Raw genomic sequence first — 16,750 nt, forward strand, 5'->3', positions numbered from 1 at the left:
CAGGAAGGGCACGATGAAACTTTACCCAAGTTTTAATCTAGACTACAGACTTCACAGTGGTCTCGTGTTCAGCAAAGTTCACCAATAACACACCATACATATCCCAGAAAACTGTCACAAAATCTTTACTAGCAGATTCATTCACTTTGGATTTATTTCGTTCTGTGGAACCGGCGTGTTTCCACACCATAGAGGCCTGCTTGGTTTCGGGCGTGTCGTGGTATTCCGATGGCTCATCAAAAATGACAATTCCTTTCAAGAAGACATGCAATTCCATGGCGTTACGCGTTAAGTGATCCAAGCTTGTCATCATTCGCTGGCAAATGTCGTTGTCTGTCAGGTTCTTAGGCACCCCAGCGAGCACTAACTTAACGAAATTTCAACGTGTCGTGAACAATATCGTACACCGCACCATAGGAAATGTTGAACGGCTTGCGATAAGGTTCGCAGTTGCTCACGCCGGTCGTTCAAAATTGCGTCAACGGCTCCTACATTCTGCGGAGTTGCAGCTCTTACCGACCGACCGCAGCTTGGCGAATCACATAAGTTCACACGGCCCTGTTGGAGGAATCCACACCACCTGGTGACATTGTTACAATTCATACAATCGCCCCCATACACGCACGCATTCATCTATGAATTTCACTCGGTTTATACCCTTTGGCCTACAAATATCAAACTAAACTCCGTTGCTCTTCACAAGTTGTCGAACGTGCGCGCCATTTTTGTTTCGTAGTTAATTTTCTCTCTCTAGAGCTGCATATGAAAACAAATTACCCTCTGTAGCACAAACTTCAAACGGTATCGTTGTGAGAATTCAACATTCTAGCTGCAATACCAGGGGAGGGGGGGGGGGGGGGAGGGGAATATTGAGCGTTACTTTTCGATCCTTCCTCGTACATACTGAAACGTCCCCTTAGAAAAATTATGAATGACTGTGTTAGTAAATTTCTACGTTCTTTGGTACAAAGACAGCTGACTAAAACTGAACGTACTCAGACAGTTCTCTCTTTACTTATTCTGAACGTCACTAAACTGACACGCAATAATTTTTAGCGCAACGCAATCTGACTTTCAATAATTCCCACAAAAGAATGGCTCTGACTAGCAATAATAACCTATTCCTTTCATGAATCACTTACCTCACAAAAATCTTCGTTACTCGAACTACTGCAATACAGCGAGCGCCAATACTGCCAGCTAAATAAAAGATTCTAACTACTGAAGGTACTAGTTAATGATAGGCATAGTTAGCAAATGAAAGATTTTGATAGAGAACAAACATTGTATTTGCCTTAATAGTGTTCAAAAGTCATCATATACATATCTATCAATTCATGACATCCATCCTTACAAATTTCCTTTCTCTGGCGGACACATGTCCAGATCGTCCTCGTATAGCAACCTCTCAAAACTCGGGTATCTCTCTCCACATCCACCACTGCTGGCGGCTCACCTCCAACTGCACAACGCTACGCGCTGTTCACATCCAACTACCCAACACTACACAAGCGAATATTTCAACAATCAGTCCAACCAGCCACAGACTGGACACAGCGCAATCAGTGATTTTCATACGGAGCACTACGTGGCGTTACCAACATAAAAACCTAAACAGCCTACTTACAATATAAAGCCACAATATTCTTTATTAATGAAGTCTGAACGCTGTGTATTCATCTTCAGATGCTACTTATAACATACCCTTACATTAAATTGTAAATAAGAATCTAATAATCCCAGCACCAAAGAAGGCAGGCGTTGTCTGGTGTGAGAACCACAGAACCAGAAGTTTAATCAGTCACTGTAGCAAAATGTAAGTAACAGTAAAATGAAAGCGAAACAGATGACAAATATGTAGACTGACTGTAATTTCAAAAGTAATCAGTACACCTCCAAATGTATGCAAATGGCATGGAGAGAGATCTGACTATATGGAGGATGTGTAAGGACGTCCAAGATTAATTTCTGTAGAATACTCGGGAGAACGTTGGAAACATGTGACCGGGCATTATGCTGCAACAGAATAATGCAGTCTGTCAACATTTCTGGGCGTTTAGATTTGATGGCGCGTTTCAATTTTTGCAAATTATCCTCTTACCACAGAGCGTTAATTGTAGCACCGTGTTCCACAAAGTCAACGAGGAGCGGGCCCTTGCACTGAAAGCCTTCACACATCCTCCGTACATAACCAATTTCTCTCCATGTCGTTTCCATATTTTTGGAGCCCTGAATATTCGTGGCCGTCGATTTGCTTCGGACGAAGAGACGCACGCCTTGTTCCATTGACAGCTCATATACTTTTTCATGAAGGCATACACCATCTCACGGTGACATAAAAGTATTAACAACTATGGTGATTACTTTTAAAATAATAAATGTTTATTTACTTTTTTTCTGTCTGTCACGTTTCCATTTCGCCGCGCGGGATTAGCCGAGCGGTCTCAGGCGCTGCAGTCCTGGAATGTGCGGCTGGTCCCGGCGGAGGTTCCAGTCCTCCCTCGCGCATGGGTGTGTGTGTTTGTCCTTAGGATAATAAGGTTAAGTAGTGTGTAAGCTTAGGGACTGTTGACCTTAGCAGTTAAGTCCCATAAGATTTCACACACATTTGAACTTTTTTTTTTTTTTTTGAACGTTTCCATTTCACTAGCTCCTATACCAAAACGACTTAACGTTCAGAAGAATGGAACGATTGGTGAAGTGCGATCAGCGGAAAAGATAAACTGGAATTCGGAACGAATGGAGGAACACGCCAAGCCAAACAATCCCCATGTCTAGTCTTGTATGACAAACTGAACAAAGGAAAACCTACGTTTCTAGTATATGCAGATTTATGAGAGACTTTCCGTAATGTTTACCGGAAAATACACTTTCAAATTTTGAAAATAGAGGTAAAACACAAGGAGAGAAAGGCTATCTACAACTTGTACATTAACTGTACAGCAGTTTTAAGATACGATGGACATGAAAAGTAGGCAGTAGTTGAGAAGGGAGTAAGGCAGGGTTGTAGCCTATTACCCTTGTTATTCAGATCGTACAGAGCTAGCCATGACGGAAACAAAGAAGAATTTTGTTTATGAAACTATAATCCAGGGAGAATAAGCAAAGGCTCTGAGGTTTGCAGGTGCGTTGCGGAACTGTTATAGAAAGCAAATGTCTTGAAAGATCAGTTGGAGGGTACATATAACCTTGTGAGAAGAGGTTACAAGATGAACATCAGCAAAAGTCCAACAAGGCCGATGGAATTGAGTCAAATGAATTCGGGGGCTGCTGAAGGAATTAGATTAGGAAATGAGGCACTGAAAGTAGTGGATGCCTGGTATTTGGAAGGTGAAATGAGTGGAGTGAGGAAGACTTAAAGGGTGCACTTGCAAAAGCAAGAAAAACGTATCTGAAAAAGTCTTCATAAAATACAAATTAAATTGTTAGGAATCTTTTGCTGAGATTTGTCTATAGTAGCCTACTACGACACTGAAACGTGAAAGATAAACGGAATAACCGATAAGAGAATAGAAATATTTTGAAAAATGGTGTTTCAGAAGAATGTTCATTATTTGAGGGTTATATCAAGAAACAGCACCGAACTGAAGAGAAAAGAACTTTATGGCACAAATTGACTAGGAGAAGGGACAAGTCGACAGAAGATATCGTAAGTGACTAACGAATAGTTATATCGGCAATGTATGGAAGTATATGGGGAAAGGGCGTCAAAATTATAGACGAAGGTCAACGTATAAATATAACAACCAGGTTCGAGCGGAAAAGGCTGCAGTAGCTTTGTAGAGATATCATGCACAGAATTTACTATCGTGGATAGCTGCACCGAACTCGTCTTCGAACTGAAGTAAACAAGGGCAACAACAACATTATGTTGTGATTAATTATATTCTAATGAACTGGACCTTGCCGTCGGTGGGATGGCTTGCGTGCCTCAGCGGTGCAGATAGCCGTACCGTAGGTGCAACTACACCGCAGGATTATTTGTTGAGAGGCTAGACAAACGTGTAGTTCCTGAAGAGGGGCATCAGCCTTTTCCAGGGGCGACAGTCTGAATGATTGATTCATTTGGCCTTGTAACATTAACCAAAACGGCCTTGCTGTGATTGTACTGCAAGTTGCTGAAAGCAAAAGTAAACTACAGACGTAATTTTTCGAAAGGACATCCAGCTCTACTGTATGGTTAAATGATTATGACGTCCTCCTGGGTAAAATATTGCTGTGGTAAAATAGTCCCCCATTAAGATCTCCAAGCGGGAAGTACTCAGGAGGATGTCAACATCAGGAGAAACAAAACTGACATTCTACGGATTGGAGCGTGGGATGTTAGACCCCTTAATCGGGAAGATAGGTTAGAAAATTTAAAAATGGAAATGGATCGGTTGAAGTTATATATAGTTGAAATTAACGAAGTTCGGTAGCAGGAGGAAAGGACTTCTGGTCAGGTGAATACCGGGCTACAAATACAAAATCAAATCGGGGCAACGCAGGAGTAGGATTAATAAACAATACGAAAATAGTAATGCGGATAAGTTACTACGAAAACCATAGTGAACGCATTATCGTAGCCAAGTCAGGCACGAAGCCCACACCCAACAAAGTACTGCAAGTTTACATGCCATCTAGCTCCGCAGATGATGAAGAGACTGAAGAAATGTATGACGAGATAAAACAAACTATTCAGACAGTTAAGGGAGACGAAAATTTAATGGTGATGGGTGACTGGAATTCAATAGTAGGGAAAGGAAGAGAAGGAAAAATAATAGGTGAATATGGACTGGGGGAAAGAACTGAAAGAGGAAGCCGCCTAGTAGAGTTTGGCACGGAGCATAATTTAATCATCGCGAACGCGTGGTTTAAGAGCCATAAAAGGAGGTTGTATACCGGGTGATCAAAAAGTCAATATAAATTTGAAAACTTAATAAACCACGGAATAATGTAGATAGAGAGGTAAAAATTGACACACATGCTTGGAATGACATGGGGTTTTATTAGAACCAAAAAAACACCCCATATTGCTAGACGCGTGAAAGATCTCTTGGGCGCGTCGTTTGGTGTTGATCGTGTGCTCAGCCGCCACTTTCGTCAAGCTTGGCCTCCCAGGTCCCCAGACCTCAGTCCGTGCAATTATTGGCTTTGGGGTTACCTGAAGTCGCAAGTGTATCGTGATCGACCGACATCTCTAGGGATGCTGAAAGACATCATCCGACGCCAATGTCTCACCATAACTCCGGACATGCTTTACAGTGCTGTTCGCTACATTATTCCTCGACTACAGCTATTGTTGAGGAATGGTGGTGGATATATTGAGCATTTCCTGTAAAGAACATCATCTTTGCTTTGTCTTACTTTGTTATGCTAATTATTGCTATTCTGATCAGATGAAGCGCCATCTGTCGGACATTTTTTGAACGTTTGTATTTTTGTTTTTTTGTTCTAATAAAACCCCATGTCATTCCAAGCATGTGTGTCAATTTGTACTTCTCTATCTACATTATTCCGTGATTTATTTAGTTTTCAAATTTATAGTGACTTTTTGATCACCCGGTACTTTGAAGGAACCTGTCACACCGCAAGGTTTCCGATTGACTACATAGTGCTAAGACAGAGATTTGGGAACCAGATTTTAAATTGTAAGACATATCCGGGGGCAGATGTGGACTCTGAACAATACTTATTGGTTCAAATGGTTCTGAGCACTGTGGGACTTAACTTCTGAGGTCATCAGTCCCCTAGAACTTAGAACTACTTAAACCTAACTAACCTAAGGACATCACACACATCCATGCCCGAGGCAGGATTCGAACCTGCGACCGTATCGATCGCGTGGTTCCAGACTGTAGCGCCTAGAGCCGCTCGGCCAACCCGGCCGGCACAACTTATTGATTATGAACTCTAGATTAAAACTGAAGAAAATGATAAAGGGTAGGAAATTAAGGAGATGGAGCCTGGATAAGCTGAAAGAACCAGAGGTTGATGAGAGTTTCAGAGAGAGAATTCGGCAACTGTTGGCTAGAAAAGGAGAAGAGAATACGGTAGAAGACGAATGGGTAGCTTGAAGAGATGAAATAGTGAAGGCAGTAGAGGATCAAATAAGTAAAATGACAACGCCTCGTATAAATCCTTGGATAACACAAGAGATACTGAATTTAATTTACGAAAGCAGAAAATATAAAAGTGCAGCAAGTGGAGCAGGCGGGAGGGGATAAACGTTTAAAAACTCAAACTGACAGGACTGCAATATGGCTAAGCAGGAATGGCTAGAGAGCAAATGGTAAGATTTAGAAGCATATATCTGTAGAGGAAAGGTAGATACCACATATGAGAAAATTAAAGAGGCCTTTGGAGAAAAGAGAAGCAGCTGTATGAATATCAAGAGCTCAGATGAGAAACCAATCCTAAACAAAGAAGGGAAAACTGGTGGAAGGAGTATATAGAGAGTCTATACGAGGGAGATGTTCTTGAAGGCAATATTACAGAAATGGAGGAGGACATGGATGAAGATGCGATGGGAGATATGATACTACAAGAAGAATTTGACAGTGATCTGAAAGCTCTAAGTAGAAAAAAGGCCCGAGGGGTAGACAATATTCCGTCAGAACTACTGACAGTCTTGGGAGAGCCAGCAATTACAAAACGTTTCATCTGGTGTGCAAGATGTGTGAGGCAGGCGAAATACCCTCAGACTTCAAGAAGAATGTAATAATTCCAATATCAAAGAAATCAGTTGCCGAGAGTTGTGAAAACTGCCGAATTATCATGGTTGCAAAATACTAACACACATTCTTAACAGCAGAATGGAAAAGCTGGTAGGAGCAGACCTCGAGGGATATTAGTTCCCAGAATGATATTTTCACTCTGCAGCGGAGAGTGCGCTGATATGAAACTTTCCTGGCAGATTAAAATTGTGTGTCGGACCGACACTGGAACTCGGGACCTTCGCCTTTCGCTGGCAAGCGCTCTACCAACTGAGCAATCCAAGCACGACTCACAACCCCTCCTCACAGCTTCAATTCAGCCAGTACCTCGTCTCCTGTATTCCAAACTTCACAGAAGCTCTCCTGCGAACCTTGCAGAACTAGCACTCCTGGAAGAAAGGATACTGCGGAGACATGGCTTAGCCATGCAGTGGATCCTGACTCCGTTTGTAATGCCTGTGTGATGGTCTGGATAGATGTCTGCCTATTACATATTACGACCCTCTTCAACTGTCGGCGGTCTCTGTCAGTCAACAGACGAGGTCGTACTGTACGCTTCTATGCAATACGTGTCCCTTCACGTTTCCACTTCTCTATCACATAGGGAACAGAGGACCTAGGGATGTTTAGGAGTGTGGAAATCTCGCGTACAGACATATGACACAAGTGACACCCAATCACCTGACCACGTTCGAAGTCCGTGAGTTCCGCGGAACGCCCCATTCTGCTCTCTCACGAAGTTTAATGACTATTGAGTTCGCTGATATAGAGTGTCTTCCCTGGTAGGTAGATCGGACCAGGCATGGCCTGCTCGTACACCGGATCTCAACCTCTGAGAGATCTGGTTATTGGGCCTTCTCAAAGTATCGAGTATCCATAAGCCATTCCTGATGTGGTGTCACTGGAGCAGTGTACTCATGCTGCCTTTGACGCTGATGTGAAAGTGTGAGACAGCACGCATACGTTGAGGCACATTGAAACCATTTTCAACACATACTGTAATTGTGGCTGCATGGTACAGCGCGTATTAGACAGCAGTCTCTGTGACGTTGTATGACGGGACCAAAAAGACGTCATTATGGTCGATTTTTTGCTTCAGGCGGAAATCATCAATGTATAATGACAATCCTGTTAGAGGAACATTGGCAACTGAGCATTATACCAGAGGTTGAAAATACCGCTTCAGTTGTAAAGTTCTTTTATAATCACACGACCCGTTTCGGGCTCTTATAAGCCCATCTTCAGGTGTCGTAACTTAGTGCTGTGGCCCCCGAGTGCCGCGGTGGACGTGTACTAGACGCGGCGTGCTACCTACGAGCGCAGAACAGGGAGTTAGGTTTAAGTAGTTCTAAGTTCTAGGGGACTGATGACTGATGATGTTAAGTCCCATGGTGCTCAGAACCATTTGAACCATAACTGATTATTTACATACATATAGTCGTTTTCCATAACAGACAGCTAACTTCTCATTAATCAGCTTTACAATAGACTTTCTGGTATATCTGTATTTATATTTATGTATGAATGCATTAGTATTCGATATTTGTAACAGTGTATGACTGTGAGACATTGCTTATCCCAATTAGTCATAGGAGGAAAGCTAGCCACAGGAGGACGTCATAGGTTGCAAGTAACAGCTCTTGAAGCCTTGACTTACACTAGCCAGTTTGGTACCTGATTCCCTGTTGCACTCCACCAGAGGTCAGTACCCCCCCCCCCCTCCCACCAGAGCTAAGATACGTAATGTAATAACTGAAAGTTACGCAGTTAAGAAAAGACAGAGTAACTACAGGTTGTCCAGTTTTATTTCCCTAATGACCACACAAAAATGTAGTAACCATAGAAAAATGATTTACATGTGAAGAAAAACAACATAATAAACCATTGTTAAAAAAGTGAAAAATACTGGGTCACATTACAGACGTCATCGGGTGGGCCAAGTGGAACTGGGAGAATAGACAAGAAAAATCTTCATTCCAAACAATCTTGTTAAAGGTAGCTTTCTTCGCTCAGACGGACATAATTGTACCGGTCATGCTGTATGTTAGCATTACTCCAGGATGAGAGGAGCTGATTGTTCGAACTGGACACCGTATGGGCAACTTCGCTGAGAAGTGCGAGGGCAACGATCGATTAAGGTAACTACAATCCGAATTTCAAATAAAAGAAAACGTTACCGCGGTCCTACAAATAATCACCTGTCTCTATAAGATCCCTCAGAGAATCACTAACGCCCATTCATGTCCTGTTCCCTGATTCTATCAATCACGGACGAGAGCTGCACCCACCATCGAAAAGACGTCTTCATGAGCCAGAAGCCGAGGTCTGCTCCCGTCAGAACCCTGAGCTCCACTTTCGTCGGGAGTCTGGCGCAATTAGCAAACATCTGTGCACTCGTATACCAGAATCTAACAGCCAGAGCACTTTGTTGGTGACGGAACAGGATTGTTCTTGTCGAAGATTTAAAACCGGAAGACCATTAAAATTTCCTTTCTGTACGCTCCTCGACGTCTCAAAGGGGGAAGAGTCCAAAAACTGCATTTTGTCCAGTCAGAACCGTAAACTCGTGGTCAGCCTGGGACTCTATGCCCCAAAAATATTTCGAGAAAATATTAAGTGGATAATTCCATGCAGAAGAGAGAGAGGGGAAGAGAGAGAGAGCTGTTTTATCCAAGCTGGCGTCAGGTCGTCGCGGCATTCTGGTAAACAGAAATGCTCAACATTCCTTTGTCCATTTGTGTCAGTAAGACCAAAAGCTCTAAATATAGCCGTGCGCATCCGCCTTGGCGGCACTGGAGCGAACGCACACATATCAGTTTGAAAAATCAGCTTCATCTCATAAGAGTTAAGTTCCCTAGACCGGCTCTTCAAAGTCATGCCCTTTGAGAGTCTTTAAAATAGCGGCGAAGCTGCTCTGTATCGGAAACAACAGCGCAGGCCCATCTCTACATAGACTCCGCAAAAAATTTCCATAATTTACGGTTGGCTAGTTCTTTTGTAGGCACCAGAGGTAAAGGGCGTTTCTTGTTCTGGATGCCGGCGGAATTGTGCGACGAGGGCACATCAGTTTTTCAAATAATAAAAATTAGTTTCAATATAAACAAAAACAGGAAAGGTTCAAACTGAATTGAAGACCGAGATCTAAGCTGAACAAAGACAACTTAAACACAAGATCGCAGCAGGGCAGGTTAAGTAGGAGTCATTATCGACGTAGAGTCAAAATTGAAGAAAGAATTCAAAAAGAGGTTGACAAGATAATCGGAGGTGGAAAGGCACACATAGAGAAGACAACTGATAAGAGAACTGGGAATGTCACCCAACTGATGGGAGCCAAGGCGGCAGAAGGGGTTAGGCGAGCAGAAGAGAAGCAAGAGGACACAAAAACGGAGTTTAAGGTTATACAGAAGCAAACCACGATAGTTGAGCAGCAAATCAGTGAAATGTATCGGCCACTACAAGAAGGGTAAAAGATGTTCTCACGTGTGGATATTTGAGTGAGAATTTTCAGTGTAGTTGCGAGAAAATGAAGTTCAATAGGCTAGAATTTCGAAAGGGAAGGGCTGTACATCCCAAAGAATTTGTGGTAGGGTTGAGGAGGAACATATTAGCATACTAGAATCAGGATAAGAAAGAAGATTCGACATGTCCTTTAACGAAAGATGACTGTTAATGTTGGGCAAACAACGATCACAACCACTGTCGAAACCCTGTGGAATTTATTTAGAAGTTCATGTAGAAGATTTAGTCAACAGAAATTCAATTAATTCGATAACGGATATTCCATGGGGTCCAGAACTTTTTTTTTTTTTTGAGTCATCAGTCTTCTGAATTCCTCTCCCGTGCCAATCTATTCATCTCAGAGTACTACTTGCAACCTACGTCGTCCTCAATTATTTCTTGGATGTATTCCGATCCCTGTCTTTCTCTACAGTTTTTGCCCTCTACATCTGCATCTAGTACCATGGAAGTCATTCCCTGATGTCTTAACATATGTCCTGTCATGGTCTCCCTTCTCCTTATCAGTCTTTTCCACATATTCCTTTCCTCCCCGATTCTGCGGCAGAACCTCCTCATTCCTTACCTTATCAGGCCACCTAATTTTCAACATTCGTTTGTAGCACCGTATTTCTAATGCTTCGATTCTCTTCTAATTTTTCCACAGTCCACGTTTCACTGCCATACAACCCCGTGCCCCAAACGTACGTTCACAGAAATTTCTTCCTCAAGAAGAAGTTTGATACTAGTAGACTTCTATTGGCCAAAAATGCCCTTTTTGGCAACACTACTCTGTTTTTGATGTCCTTCTTGCTCCTTCCGTTACTGGTTATTTTGCTGCCTAGGTAGCAGAATTTATTAACTTCTCATCTATTTCGTGACCATCAATCCTGATATTACGTTTCTCGTTGTTCGCATTTATGCTACTTCTCATTACTATCATCTTTCTTCGATTTACTTTCAATCCATATCGTGTACTCATTAGACTGTTCATTCCATTCAGCAGATCATGTAATTCTTTTTCACTTTCACTCAGGATAGCAACGTCATCAGCGAATCGTATCATTGATATCCTTTCACATTGAATCTTAAATCCACCAGTCAACCGTTCTTTTATTTCCATCATTGCTTCTTCGATACACAAATTGAACAATAGGAGCGAAAGCACTTAGTTCACTTAGTTCTTGGACGTTCACTCTAATTATTCCCTCTTGGCTCTTGTACATATTGTACATTACCCCTCACTCCCTATAGCTTACCCCTATTTTTCTCACAGTTTCGAACATCTTGCACCATTTTACATTGTCGAGCGTTTTTCCAGATCGACTAATCCTATGAACATGTCTTGATTTTTCGTTAGCCTTGCTTCCATTGCCAATCACAATTTCAGAATTACCTCTCTGGCGCCTTTACCTTTCCTAAAGCCAAACTGATCATCACCCAACACATCCTCAAATTTCTTTTCCATTCTTCGGTATATTTAAGCTGATTGAGCGATAAATCTCGCACTTCTCAGCCCTTGCAGTCTTCGGAATTGTGTGGATGATTTTTTGCGAAAGTCACGTGGTATGTCCTCAGACTCATACATTCTACACACCAACGTGAATAGTCGTCGTTTTGTTGCCCCTTCCCCCAATGTTTTTAGAAATTCTGACGGAATGTTATCTATCCCTTCTGCCTTATTTGATCTTAAGTCCTCCAAAGCTCTTTTAAATTCTGATTCTCATACTGTATCCGCTACCTCTTGTAAATCGGCTCCCATTTCTTCTCATATAACATCAGACAAATCTTCCCCCTCACAGAGGCCTTCAGTGTACTCTTTCCACGTATCCGCTGTCTCCTTCACATTTAAATGTGGAATTCCCGTTGCACCCTTAATGTTACCACCTCTGCTTTTAATTTCACCGAAGGTTGTTTTGACTTCCCATATTCCGAGTCGCTCACACTGACAATCATTTCTTTTAGGTTTCTGAACATTTTTCTTGCAGTCATTTCGCCTTAGCTTCCCTACACTTCCTATTTAGTTCATTCCTCAGCGATTTGTATTTCTATATTCCTGAATATCCCTGAACATATCTGTACTCCCTTCTTTCATAGATTAACTGAAGTATTTCTTCTGTTACCCATGGTTTCTTTGCAGTTACCATCTTTGTACCTATGTTTTTCATTCCAAGTTTGTGATTGCTCTTTTTAGAGAAGTACATTCCTCTTCAACTGTACTGCCTACTGAGCTATTTCAGTAGCTATATCTATAGCCTTAAAGAACTTCAAGGGTATTTCGTCATTCCTTAGTATTTCCGTATCTCACTTCTTTGCCCATTGATTCTTCCTGACTAATGTCTTAAACTTCAGCCTACTCTTCATCATTTCTACATTGTGATCTGAGTCTATATCTGCTCCTGAGTACGCCTTACAATCCAGTGTTTGATTTCGGAATTTCCGTCTGACCATGATGAAATCTAACTGAAATATTAACGTATCACCTGGCCTTTTCTAACTATAACTCCTCCTCTTGTGATTCTTCAACAGAGTATTCTGTATTACTGGCTGAAATTTATTACACTGCTGGAAGTAAGTACTCACAGTGTGATAACTTACTTAGAAAATTACGTTATACAAACCAGTTTGGGAATGGTAAGCTAAAACTTACAGTTTTGTACAGACGTCAATGGAAGGAAGCACGCATTAATAAGCGATCGAAATGATCGAGGAATGCCTAACCACAGAAGGAGAAGAAGAAAGACCAGAGAGGGCAATGGAAAAAAAAAACCTAACTGACAGGAAAACTAAGAAACATATATGTGATGGTCCACACTTATTTGAAAGAACAACTGGGACAAACTATTTGTTATGGACAACACGGACACACATAGGTATGAAGACCAGACAGTTAGGAGAAATAGTTATTTACAAACACTGACACCAACACAGAGTGATGGGTGCAGTAAGAAAAGTATAGACAGTGTATACAGAGTGAGAGGTCAACAAACACATGAAGGGGTAGGAAGTTGTAGACAGAGAAGACGCCTCTTCCAAAGAGGCACCTAGCAGTGGAGGAGCGAACCTGAAGGCAAGCGAGACTATGTCGTTCAATAAACACGAAGCAAAATACTGTGTGGGTGGCAATAGATACGGCAATAAAAGCTACGATTCATGGGAGGCAGAGTTGTGCACATATCGACACTTTAAAGGAAGCATGAATACAGACGAATGAAGATATTAAGGATGGAAGTTGAATATCCAAAACTATATATGCAGACGGAATTACGAAATAGTTAATTAGATAGTTAATTAAACGTGAAAAAATATAAGAGCTGAAGTTAATGTTGAAATATGAGGAGGAAGGAATGAAGGATAATGTCAGTCAGCAGTGTTGTGAGGACAATGGGTATGAGGCAGAAGAACTGTGAGAGGAAGACGATTATGTGTTGGAAAGAGGAAGAAGAGAATGAGGAGGGTGAGATGGAGGCAGCGAGCACCGAAGAGAGGAAGGAGGGTAACGAAGAGAAAATGAAGATTACGCAAACAGTGAAGGAGAGTAGGACTTCGGTGAACTGGAAGATGAGCAGAAGAAGTGGGAAGCGAAGAGAAAACAAAAATGGAGGCAGAGAGAGATGATGGGGAGAAGGAAGATAAAAAGACGAAATGCAGGATGTTTTGGATCTAGAAGAGGAGAAGGCGAAGCAAGGGAGGCACAGTAGTTTGATAGATGCAAAGGAAGAAGAATATGATGCAGTGATCGCAATGATTGCATTATTAGAGAATTGTGTCAGTTGGAAAGGAGGCGAATATTTGAAACCTCAAGTACAAAGTTAACGGAAGATGAAGATTTGAGTTTGTTTGGCATACGATCAGGCTTGTACGAATGTCTCATTGGAGATGAAGAAAAAGTGGATTTAGGAGTTAGCCGTGTACCAAACAAGGAACCAGAGGATGTACTGCAGCTAGCTACGAAAAACCGCTGGATAAATAAGAAGAAACTGACAAACCAGGAATTTCAATGATGAGTTCACGTGAAGAAGCTGAAAAATATTAAAAGAAGATGAGAGGAATGGGGAGGTAAGTGATAGTTTTCGGCCTCTATTAGGAATCTGAATAGGTGGAATTTTGAAGACTAATTTATAGACAAAGGCAGGCTATCTCGAATATATTGTTTCAGTATATTACAAAAAACTATAAACTATTCTGTATCCAAAATCAGAATAAAAAACGCCACTGGAACTTTAACCAAACTAAATCAATATATGTGACTATCAGTCTGGGAAACTTTGAAACAAAGCAAGTTTTTTTAGTAGTACTCAAACCTTATGTTGATTTTTTGATGGGAATGGACATGTTGAGCAAGTACAGAGTGAAACTAAATTCTGGGCAGTGAAATGCAGAATTAACAAGAAACAGTCAGGCTAAAAGGATATCTTTCCACATGAGTGCATTGAGAGAGGAGGCATGGATATGTCGACTGAAACTTAAATAGCGTGAACAGAATGATCTTTGGGAGTCAAAAGAATAATGCAACAATGAGAAAACCAAAAGCAATAAGGAACTGGAGGATCTGATAGTAAAGTACATAGACCACATTGAAGACATTACTACAAGTTAATGCAAAGCATTACAGAAGTTATTAATGAAATATAAAAAAGTCTTTCACTATCAGCCTGGAATAACATGAAGTTATGAGTACAAGCTTAAAGTATATCCTCTTCACCTGTTGGTCATATAACTTTATCCTGTCCCTTCGGCCAAAATGCAGTAGAGGAAGAAATCAGTAAAATGGAGTAGTGTGGGGTTATTGAGAGAGCTAATTCAACATACACTAACCTGTTAGTTATAGTAAATGAGTTGAATGGGTCAGTGAGGGTGGTTTTAGGTGTGAGACATATGAATAAAATTATTGAAACAGTAGCTTACCGACAGCTGAGAAAATGTATCCGAAATTGTACAATAGTTTGAAGGGGTTTTATTTATGGTCAGTTGCAATTTGACATGCAGGTACAGGCAAGAACCTCTGCTGAAAGAGATTCAGAAGTATACAGCTTTGTTATTTGATGGAAAATGTTACCCATTTAATGTTGTGCTCTTTGGAAGCAGTTTATCTATGTCAGTATTTATCAGAGTCCTGGATGCTGTTTTGGACGCCAAGTTAAGTTTGAAATCATTCAAAATTCAAATCTATATAGACAACCTGTTGTTAGTGGCAGGACAATGAGAGGAGCACTGTCTGATACTTGAAGAGCTATTTAGAATACTTATTATGGCAGGAATGATACTGCAATTGCGAAACCAGAATTTTTGAAAGAAACGACAAAGTTATTGGGGCTTTACATTTGACAGCGGGAGAACTCAGCTGATCCGGAACAGATAAGAGCAACCAGGGAAGCACCCTCTCCAACAGGCAAAAGTCCGTTAAAATCGCTATTCGGAATGTGGAATTTTTATCACAAATTCATATAGAATTTCAACGACACAAAACTAGCAAAACTGGGTAAGGAAACAACATCTGGATATGGATTACTGAACCCCAGCAAGTATTTGAAAAAATCAAGAAAATGTTAACTAATGCCATACTATTTTGCTACCCTAATACGAATGTACCATTTTATCTCGCACCAGGCGCTAGTGGCCATGGGATAGGTCGAAATCTATTTCAAGAAACAGAAGAGAATGGGAAGAAATAACAGAAAACAATGTCCTTCACCAGTTGTGGTCTGACGAACAGTGATAGGAGTTACAGCAGTACTGAAAAGGAAGCTCTAGCAACTACTGGGGTTTGCAGAAGTTCATCCACAACGATTGGGGAGATCGAACGATATTCATCGCTGATCATAAACCATTGATATACAGGTTGTACATAAAGGCTGGGAACACTTTCAATAATTTATTGCACAATAACTAAACATTGTACAGATGTCATACATATTGCATTTTGGAGAGAAACTCTGAAAGTTTTTTACAAACATTCGGCAAGCACGATGCACCGATTTCTTTGGACTCCTTATGAATGTCTCTCGTACATGCTCCAAATTCACTTCACTCACATTGGGACGTCTGCTTCTCTTTGCCGGGCACAAGCAACCCATCGTAACCAATTTGTTGTGCCAGTGGTAAACGGCCTTCCTTGTTGGTAGCTTCTTACCGTACTTGGTTCTAAATATCCGTTGAACAGCTGTAGCACACCTCATTTTGTCGAACTCCAACACACAGAAAGCTCGATCCACACCTGAACTCGCCATGTTTGCGACTAGCGGTGACTGGCGGTGACTAGCGGCAAATTACCAAACTACGCCGTGACGGTATACATGAAAAAAAACCTTTCAGGATTTCTCTTCAAAATGACATATGTACGATATATGTACAATGTTTTCTTCTTGTGCAATAAAGAAATGAATATGTTCCCAGACTTTATGTACACCTGTATATGAAGGAGTGCCAATTTTTACATGATAAATCGATTAAGTGGGCATTGTTTCTGCTGCATTTTGATATCAGAATTAAATATGCGCAGGTAGATACCTAGTACACTTTCCAGAATGCCTATAGGTACAGAACCGGGAGACAATGCG

This window comes from Schistocerca nitens, chromosome 4 (assembly GCF_023898315.1).
Source record: "Schistocerca nitens isolate TAMUIC-IGC-003100 chromosome 4, iqSchNite1.1, whole genome shotgun sequence".
In the NCBI taxonomy this organism is placed as follows: domain Eukaryota; kingdom Metazoa; phylum Arthropoda; class Insecta; order Orthoptera; family Acrididae; genus Schistocerca; species Schistocerca nitens.